At 37.7% G+C, this 10,378-nt stretch overlaps 1 long non-coding RNA gene and 1 pseudogene across 8 annotated transcripts in view; both read right to left on the reverse strand.

Moving 5' to 3' along the window:
* Nucleotides 1-858: 858 nt before the first annotated feature.
* LOC147522202 (bifunctional nitrilase/nitrile hydratase NIT4A-like) lies at nt 859-5,348 on the reverse strand (annotated as a pseudogene). The gene is made up of 5 exons (XR_015212579.1): nt 4,565-5,348; nt 3,789-3,880; nt 3,321-3,618; nt 2,368-2,649; nt 859-1,327 (listed from the first exon to the last, which is right to left on the reverse strand). The product of XR_015212579.1 is annotated as a bifunctional nitrilase/nitrile hydratase NIT4A-like (transcript).
* Nucleotides 5,349-9,378: 4,030 nt separating this feature from the next.
* LOC147522203 (uncharacterized) overlaps nt 9,379-10,378 on the reverse strand; it is a 3,352-nt gene continuing 2,352 nt past the window's right edge. For 2 of the 7 annotated variants that reach the window (XR_015212587.1, XR_015212582.1), the window contains 4 exons: nt 10,207-10,378; nt 10,041-10,116; nt 9,900-9,953; nt 9,379-9,574 (listed from right to left, as the gene is read on the reverse strand). The exon at nt 10,207-10,378 is cut by the window's right edge. This is a non-coding gene — a long non-coding RNA (uncharacterized LOC147522203). Of the gene's footprint in view, nt 9,575-9,899; nt 10,117-10,206 lie in introns of all 7 variants that reach the window. The other 5 variants (XR_015212593.1, XR_015212591.1, XR_015212592.1 and 2 more) reach the window with 5 other exon arrangements.

Below are 10,378 nucleotides of genomic sequence, written 5' to 3' on the forward strand. Positions count from 1 at the left end.
CCGCAAAATCTCCATTCATTGCTTACCACAGTTCTCATCATTGCCACTCTTCAAGCGAAAACATCAGCTTCTGTACCTCGAAGATTAGAAATGGATCTCTGTTCTTGCCAAAGAGTAATATCAGCCGGCATAGCCTTCCATGACTGACCAACTTACATATAGAAAAGTTTTACAATAGGAACCGTAAAGCCATACACCTTAAGTACCAACATGTATTACAGTAACAACGTCATGACTTACGAAATATCATGCTCATGTAAAACTAAATCAAATACAAAGGAAGTGCCCAACAAAGTCTAGATTTTCCGGTCACATGTTTAAATTAAATCTATAAGAAAGAAACATCCCAAACATCTTACTTAGTTGGGAAGATAAAGAGCACAAATAAAAGATTTCTTAATGAAGTATGAACTCATCCATAGAATATGTAAAATGTCAAAGTTGATATGGTGCAATTGTTAGCTTCGGATAAGTCAGAAATTTTTCAATAAAAAGCCGACACAATTTTAAAACATATTTGAAAGATGGTTAAGCATTGAATGATAATGTTATTTTGGGGCATAATTTGCTATAATACTACATGAAACACAAAGACCATACGCTCAAAATCTAGAACTTACTATCTATCACAAAGTATACACATGATTGTTTATTTATTTATTTTTTTTAAACAAATGTTACTTCCATTTCAATGAACTATTAGTGTACAAACCAGAATGGCATGTTATCAAATATAGAATTATGCATACAAATCCAAGCAATACTTCTACTGAACCACACCGTTCTATTCAATGTTATTACCTTTACTATCACGACTGAATCTCTGACTAACATGGTTGTTTATATGACTAAACACTGCACAAATGAATCTCAGTAGTTGAATTTGGAGATAGGATTTTATTTGTTTTGATTATGCCTTATAGGTTCACAAACGATGATTGCAAATTGCAGTATATTGCATCCACAAATGACAGCAAAGAATAACGTATGAAATTAACTGCTTTTAAAATCAATGATAATACGATACCACACAGATAACATTGTCACTCTAAACTTCATAAAGCAGATAAACCATCTGCATCAGGTAGCTAATTTGGAGCAAAGTTTACTGCCTATGAAAAATTGATGGAGATTCAAAGATATTTGCATCAATGCTCCAACGCCACTTTTGATCAACTCATTCTCTATACGTATACCAGTCCAATAGGAAGTATTCATGGCTTCAGCATGATAGTTATCCGATTCCTGGTTCAGCTCATCTGGAGATTTTTTGATGGGTTCCTTCCTCCCACGTCGACGACCAAGCAGGAAACCACCACGCATCCTCCTAAACAAATGATAAATCATTATAAAAGGCAAAATTTGATAGAAGACATTCATTAGTTCTGTTCGATCTAAGGAATTGGAAACAAAAAGCAAAAATTAGTGCCAACTAATTTAACAACAAAATCAACGAAATAATAATAGCAAAACTGCCGAATTTTGAAAGAGCGATGGGTGAGGTCAATTATATTATTGATAGTTGATATCTAAATACAATAAAAATTCCACGAAAACATTTCTGCCACTTCCAAGTTCCAAACTACAAACATGTTATTGGATTTAGCACTAATGGCATGATTTTTTAACTGGGAATTATACCAGGTATTACTACACCTCAAAGCCCATTTCTTATCAACTCACTCAAGATTTGTTTTGCACTTTCGCAATCTTTTGATTCATACCAAGTGGAGCCTAACTACTTAAATTGTCAAACCAAGGTAACAGTTGTCACCTAAACCTTAAACTAAAGTGGTTGAGTTAGATACATGAACTAAAATTATTCACTTAATCCTATATAAGTACGTACAGAGGCATGCTAATTTAATAATTTTACCTTTCTCACATGTCTCCTTGCCGTTTTAGGAGAGACCGAGTGACCATCCTAATTAAGTTATGGTCTTTGTTGCATGGATGCATGGGGTCAGAGTCCAACTTGGTATGGAGTGTGAGATTCAGTGAAACACTGAACTCCCAAATAGGATTTGTTGACACCAGTCATACCACAGAAGGGTGTAAATAACATAGACACATAATGATATCATATCTTTATTTCATTGTTTATATCAAGGAGTATAATATGATACCTTCAGCAGGTACGGTCAAGACAACCCACGTTTGTCATATGCATTGCATTGGTTCAGCTCCAGGTTTTTTCTTAACAGTTCATCATTACATTGCATTGTGTTAGAAATTATCCATGTTTCGAGATACTTCTAGCCTTATAGGGAGCCTAACATGCTTTCATCTCCAAGCACAAAGGTGCCCTCGAAGCTATATGTCAGAATCTTGGAATTACAGAATTTGGTTAAAGAAGGATTATCATACCTAGGCCAGCTGAGATGAGAGCCTCCCCTTCGTAATTGGGTCTGGGCAAAATAGCCCCTGACGGGGAAATCATGACACCGCCTCCGGCACATACCACTGACTCCGGTGAAAGATCTTCATCTGTACCTGAGAAAGTGTACTCTGGAGGAGGTGGATAGTCTTTTCTTAGGCAGAACTAGTTTGCTGACAAAACAAAGCATCCTCCCTCAAGGGCAATATGGGTCATTGATACTTGCCACAGATCTCTAGCATCAGCTGTAGGCGCACAATATATCTCAATACCTTCAAATAAAAGGTCTCATGAGATAGACATAGATTCAAATATTTAATTTCAGAATCAAACATTATAAGCAACATACATAAATAAAGTCCATAGTCCATACAGCAGTGCGAGAAATACCGGTCTTGTCTCTTTCAAGACCTCAGATGGTGACTGCTTTGTTAAGGTAGAATGTATAACCACCAATTAATAGCAGTGACCTTGAAGGCACACAAATCAAATGGCAACAGTACACATAATTTTTTAGGGATAGGATTTTGCACCATGCCAGTGATCCCACACTTACAAATGCAATTGAGTTTTTGTCCACGAGGGCCAAACTTACAAGCACTTTCTCTCCTACTTCTCGCATAGCTACTGCCGAATGATGTGGACAGAGTGATTAGAATAGGGAGGGGCGATAATCTAGTTCGTGTGGGTAATGCAAATTGTGAGAGGACTCACTTTCACACCCAGTCAAACCCTCACTGTGTTACTGGTCCGATATTCCCAGTCCAAACAAGGTAAACAATCTCCACTCTTTAACTCCAAATAGTATATTTATCTTAAATTTTCATTCATCGAATGAAAGATAACTATAAAGAGTTATACCAAACTAACAAAGTTCATAACAAAGACAAAACAGTTAAAAAGCTATACACAAACAATAAACATAAACACAACTGCTAATTACCTTTTCCATACATTGTTGTTCTTAGAAGTGGCATTTTATTCTCTCAACAAATAAGCCCACCTATTTTTCCAATAGGAGTTTCAAACACTGGAATTGTAGACCCATATATCTCCAAATCCCCATATTACACGCTCCAATGATGTTGGCATTAATTTTTGATGTTTACCAAGATAATGCCCTTGTGAATCAAAAAACAGAATCGTGCAATAAAGTGTGTATCCTTCTCTTTCAATTACACCCATCACTAAATATACTTTATACTTCCCAGCCATTGCACCCAAGTGTTCAACTTCAGGCCCTGTAAATATATTACAAGATTAATTTTTTTTAAAAAAAAACTTTAATGTTAAAATGTCTGAGTTTAAAAAATAGGCTACCTGGAACAAAAGAACAAAGAATTGTTCCTATATTGTGTAATGGAAATTTAAACATCTAAATACCAAAAAGAGGAAGTGGAAATGAACGAACCCTCGAACATGTATATCTTGGGATTATACACTGAACCAAATCAAAATCCAAGCCAAAGTTTTCCCTTTTTATTCTTCTTGTCTTCTCTTTTTCTGTAAGGGAAAAGATGGAGAGATTCTTAAACAATGGTAATCCATCGGAATAATATGGTTTTCTTACACACTTGTGGGTCTCGCGGTAGCTTCCAAAGGTTAACTATCACAGTTGTGCCTAACGGGATTATGTAACCACTGCACCTATTGTGCAGTCTTCCATGGACTCATGAGGTACTGACAGTGGAACAGGGGGTATAACCTTAAAGTTTCCTTCACAATGGCTTGAAGATAAAGCAGTTTATGAATATCTGATTCGTTAACATGTCTTCCTTTGCCAACGTGAGCATCCAACTCATCCTTAGCCTTTCTTAGCACATGGCAATTATTCAACAGCAAAGATAGGACCAAAGTTAGGGTGATCATGGTTGTGTCTGTACCACTTAGAACCATATAGCCTACGTAAAATCTGAAACCCATCAAGTAAACTGAATATTCCATAACAGAAAATATCCAGAGAACTTAATTTCTTGTCGTACTAAGATAAGAAAGCAAATTAACAATAATGCTAATAAGAAACTTTTAAATGATTTTTGTTGTTTGCTCAGTTACCAAACTTAAATTTCTACATAACAACATTGTATCGAAATTGAATGATCATGATATTGACTTTACTGCAATCGTAATTCCATCTGCAAAACTTAAGTAAGTATGTCCAAAATTGTCTGGTTTAGTAATGCTTACCTGGCACGTAGCCTTGATGATGGTATCGTGGTCGTAGCCAGGGAACTCCATACCTTCTAAACTGGAAATCATCACATCAATAAAATCTTCATGATCCCCAGCATCTGCAGAAAGTTTTCTCTGTCGATGGTCCTGCACCCAACTTCTGAACACAGAGTCGAGATCTCTACCAGTAGATTTCATGGCTCCCTTGTACCCTCCATAATTAATCCACTGAAGAAATGGAAATGCTTCCATGGCAGCAGACCACCCAAAAAGATAAAGACATTGACTCGGTGCTTTCTGGAACCGCTGCATCTCATTGACTCGGTACTTTATTAGATAAAATAGAAACGCGACTGAAATCGACAACTTCAGATAATCAAAATATTTCTGATTGCCTGAAGAAACCCAGCCAGAGGAACAGAGTTTCAAGGGTATTAATGATAGAAATGAGAGGAAGTTGGAAGAACTCAGGATTAATGATAGTTAAGTGGGTATTAATGGTAATTGAAGTGGGTATTAATGGTAGTTAAGTGGCAAAAACCGCGTACATGTCAATATAGAGGCGTGGATTTGGTTTTTGCCCTTAATTTACATAAAACTCCTTTGTCTGTGTGTTGTAATGGAAGGGTATTAATGGAAATACAAAATTAAATGACGAAATAGTCCTTTTTAAAGACATTGAATAATATTTTTTTGTATTAAATTAAGGGTATTAGGCGGTAGAAAAAAGGCTGGTCTAATTTAAAAGGCCAGGTTAATTATGGTGTATTTTACTAATAGAGATATTGCTTTGGAAATTTTAATTTCTTGTAAATAAGTTTCAAAGTTACTCACGGAAAACTTCTAATAAAACTATTGAAGATATAGCTAGATTGTATTTCAGAGTTCCAGTCATCACGTTTTGCTTGGGTTCCAGTCATCAAGGTATAGGTATAATTTCACTTGGGTTACATGACTTACATCCTTTGCTTTCGCCGAAGGTATAGGTTTAACAGGAACAACATTTATCACAATTTGTCCACAAAATGTATATCCTGTGTCAACTGTTAACATGCATGCTTGCGTGTTGCAGGCCGTCCCTGAGTTTTCAATAGCCCCTGTGCAAACAACAAAATGTGGCTCTCTTCCAGTCTTCCATCAATACAAAATGGATCATCGAAATATTGCTCTTATCGCATTTTTAGTTGCAAAATTATCAATGAAGCTTTTTAGTCTTTTTTGTGATATAGTCGATCTAAGATATGATTTCAATCATTTTAATTTTGAAAAACTTATTTTTGCATATGCGACAGTAACGGGAACAATCAACAAAATTCTATAAGCTATACTTACTTGAAGAAAAATCAAAAGTTAGGTGAATAAGTAATTGAGATTGATCAAAGTGAAAACTAATACAAATCTACACTTGTAAATAAAGAAATTTTGAGAACGAGAAGATACTAGATGATCAGAAGGTAAATGAGGAGTTTTTTTTTTTTTACTCTTTTTTTTGTATTTGAGTAATTGAGGGGCAACTCAAGCAACAAGTAATTGGAGTGATTTTCCAAAAGAAAACGTTATTAATTAGGGAAAGAGAGATATCTGGCGTTGAGAAGATCTCCTCATTTATTATATCTCTTATTTTATTTTTTTTACGAAAATAATTAATGAGGAAAGAGAATATGAGAGGATATTTCGGTTGTTTATTGTGAAATTTCTGATTTTTTGGACTTTTGGTTGGTTTGGGATTTTAATTTGCCAAATAGACATTTTCACCTAAACATATATTTTTAGGCCTTACATATTCGGGGCCCTGTGCGGTCGCCCACATGGCACCTGCTCAGGGCCGGGCCTGGCGTGTTGCTATTATAAACTTATGAAGCTTGTTATATTGACTCTCGCTTTTCTCGCATTAGATTCCTGTTTAGCAATTCGACTTTACTCAATCGATCATTTTATAAAAATGTGGGTCTCTTCTCTTTATACAATTGTAGATACAGATAATGTGGAAAGCGGGGAAAAAAAGGGAAATGGCAGAGTCATCTTGGTAAGATTATTGTAAGTACCATCCGTTCTACACTACAGTACACGTGTCCACACACCAGGTCGTACTCCATCAGTTCGTACCAATCCATCAGATCGTACCTATCCATCAGAGCGTACAAGTGACCCAAACCTAGGTCGTCCCCAATATCAATCACAGCCATTTATGAAAGCAAATCAACTAGCGCAATCCTGGAGCTCAGTCAACGCAACAATCAATGAGACATTTACTTTGTAACATCAGAGTAATGACGAATCATCAAGATAGCATACAAAGTGGATCTACACTTCATAACAGCCTGAAGCAAATAAAGAAAATCAGCTCAAACATCTATAAGTAGAGAGAGATGAACTACGTAAGGCTTGATTCAAGTTTATCCCAAAAAACTCGATACGTAGGCAACTCTTATCCCAAGAAGAGTGCAGCCATTCCCTATCCAATAAATCATCAGGTCGTTGTCCTCTAAACACCAAACCTCTACATTGGCACCGTCTGCCGGTTCGTTTTCTTAAGAAAAAAACACATACTCTTTTCTCAAGCTCACGAAGCTGGTTAGAAAAACCACCATGGACCTCTCACTTCAGATGTTAGCAGATCAGATGAAGACGCTCCAGGAGGCATTCATCACGTTACCACAAGAAAACCAAACGATGCGCGAGCAAGCCACCTCCAACGCCAACAACGGCACTCCAGACGCAGTGGAGAACAATGCCGTCACAACCCTCACCACTACCACCAATCAAAGGTTAGAAAACTTTGCACAAAGGTTGGAGAAGTCGAATGACAAGACAAGCGTGATCTAGATCACTCAGAAGATACTCCAGACGTACAAGGCATCACTATTCACAACTGAAATCAGGGACAAGCAACCCCTTCAAAGTTCATCCAGCCAAAGTTCCCGCTGTACGACGGTAGCTCGTGTCCAGGCCATCACGTAGCTCGTTTAAGCTAGACTATCACACTCTATAGCGCTCCAGAGTACGACTACCTGAAGTACAAGCTCTTTCCAGCCAGCCTGAAGGACAGAGCTTTAGAATGGTTTTACACGCTCACTCCTGACTCAATCAGCAACTTCGACAAGCTAGCTGAGACGTTCGCAGCAGAGTTCGTCTACAATAGGAAGAAACAAGTCGACCTGGACTCTTTGTTTCAACTAAAGCAAGCACATAGCGAGACGATCCGCGTTTTCCTAGGACGTTTCAAAAAGGAGCTCCTCTCAATGGAGCCAGACTTAAAGGATAGCTTTGCAACTTCTGCATTCACCAACGCCCTCCTGGATGACTCTGACCTAACATGATCTCTAATGCGCAACAAACTAGAACGTTTAGACGACCTGTATCACAGAATTGCCAAGTACATCAAGTACGAAGAGTGGCTAGCCCAGCACAAGGGCAAAAAAGTTCTCGAAGTAAGCGACAAGCGAGAACCTAAAGAAAACAAACATTACTCAAGCAACAGCAGCAGCAGCAGCAGCAACAGCAACAACAACAACAACAACAACAACAACAACAACAACAACAACAAGGCTCCAGCTCCCACAAGCCCTCTTACATAAAAAGGGAATTGTCCAACTTCTCCAAGACGCCGAGCCAGATCCTGAAGAAGATATATACAGCACCATACTTCAAACCCAACATCAACAAGATGATCGCCATACCAGAACCTCCATACTGCCATTTTCACAAGCTCCACCACCATGACACCAATGAATGTTGGAGCTTTAAGCACTACCTCCAAGACTTGGTAGAGGAGGGCAAATTGAAAGAGTTCCTGCCATAAAGTGACCTTAGGCATAAACTGGATGCCAAATGCCACAAAAGCAGGAGCTGCAGCCACGAACGACCTGCCAACAACAAAAGCAGGAGCAGAATAGTCCGACGATCTAAATCTCCAGGTCGATCAAGACACAACAGGAGACAACACTCCTCCGACAACGACGAGGAAAAGGTAATCAACATGATTACTGATACCTCCAACGACGAAACCTCAGGTCGGAAAAAGTGCAGGACGGTAGAAGTGCTTCAGGAGATCTACCATCTCTCCCACAAAGCTGAAGTCATCACTCCTACCAGCTCTCAGTCAACGACCTCCATAACATTCACAAAGGACGATCTAGACAAGGTGTGCCTATCCCACAATGATGCCTTAATAGTGCACGTCAAAATCAACTGGTGACAGTCAAAAGAGTCCTCATCGATCTAGGCAGCTCTTGCGATATACTTTTCTATCAAACATACAAGGACATGAACCTACCAGACTTGGTGATGATAGAATCAAATGCACCGCTCTATGAATTCAACGGAGATCGCACAGATGCCATTAAAAACGTCACTACAAGAAAACAGGTTTTACGTCACGGTCCAAAATCGTCGCAAGACCGTGGGCTATTTGTGCGTTGAAAATTGTCTACCCACAGTCATAATCGTCGCTAAAGCCTACCAATAGCGACGGTCTTTGCGACAGTTATTGCCGTCAGTATTGCCACGATAGAAACCATTGGATGATCTGTGGGAAAAGGCTAGTTTTTCCTACGGTAATGTCCGTGGGAGATGCTATTTTTGCTCCAGTTATAGACCGTGGTAGAGTTGTTTTTTTTATATAAAAAAATAATAATATTTTAATCTGGGTCATTTCACGTGCAAATCAACATAAATCTACACATTCTTTCCAATTGCACAACCACCAATCATCCACAAAACTTTCGACAAATTCTTCATTACACAATTATCAAAAAATAGAATTCCAAATACAATAGAAAGTAAACATAACAAAAGAAAAGACAAAAAAAAAAAAACACAGCAACAACTTATTTAAGGGGAAAAACCAAGTCATTTAATTGTAACAAGGAACGCAAAAGTTATGTTTGACTATAAAATAAGAACATGGACTTTGAACACACCCATCTTCATCATCCATCCTTCATGACACCATTAATGCAAGTCTAACCCTTTATATATTTCATGCACTTCATGCTTCTCATCATCGGCAATCGTGAAACTAACCTTCACAACAAATATACAAAAAAAATCCTATTTAATTAAATAAATTCCAAAGAAGTTGTCGCAAAGGCTGATCAGTAAAAGGAAAAAGGGTTCATCAATGACGCTACGTACAAACTTTGATCAGGAAAGAAACAAAACATGTCTAAGTATGGCATTTTGTTACTCATTTTTCTAAATTTAGAGAGCCTCAATTAAGGGGCTGATGCATTTTTTAAGACACTGTGAATACGTAAAACAAGAAACTGATGAAAGAAACAATCGCAATAAGTACCAGCAGCATATTAACGTTAAGCAATAGAAATTTACATATACAAGTATGAGTTACCTTGTCTGCTGTGACAAATAACTTGTCTCTAGAAACAAATTTGACATTGTTCACCTATACAATGTTCATAAATTGTTGACTAAATTGCTAAAAAACTCGAACCTTAAGAATCACAAGACATGACAAACCAATATGCAATACCTTCTTCGAGTGGCCACTAAGTGTAGATAGTATCTGTCCTGATGTCCAGAATTTTTAAAATACTCCTCACAGCAAGCTAAAATACATGTAGGCTTTTAGATCACTGAATCATAAGGCATGTAGAATAAACTCAAATTAACTGTGTGCAAAGCCAACTAGCAAGAACCTTTTTTCCATTACTAAGCACTAAAGCATTTGTTGTAGCACCAGGCAATGCAGTCATAGGTATCTGTCTTTCTGCCTAAGCCAGTAGCAACCTCGCATCATCCTGTTCCTTTTTAAGTCTTGCAATAACTCAGCAAGCAGCACTTTGTTGTTAAAGCAAAAGTTGACTAGTC

The sequence above is a fragment of the Coptis chinensis genome, chromosome 1, assembly GCF_015680905.1.
Source record: "Coptis chinensis isolate HL-2020 chromosome 1, ASM1568090v1, whole genome shotgun sequence".
Classification (NCBI taxonomy): domain Eukaryota; kingdom Viridiplantae; phylum Streptophyta; class Magnoliopsida; order Ranunculales; family Ranunculaceae; genus Coptis; species Coptis chinensis.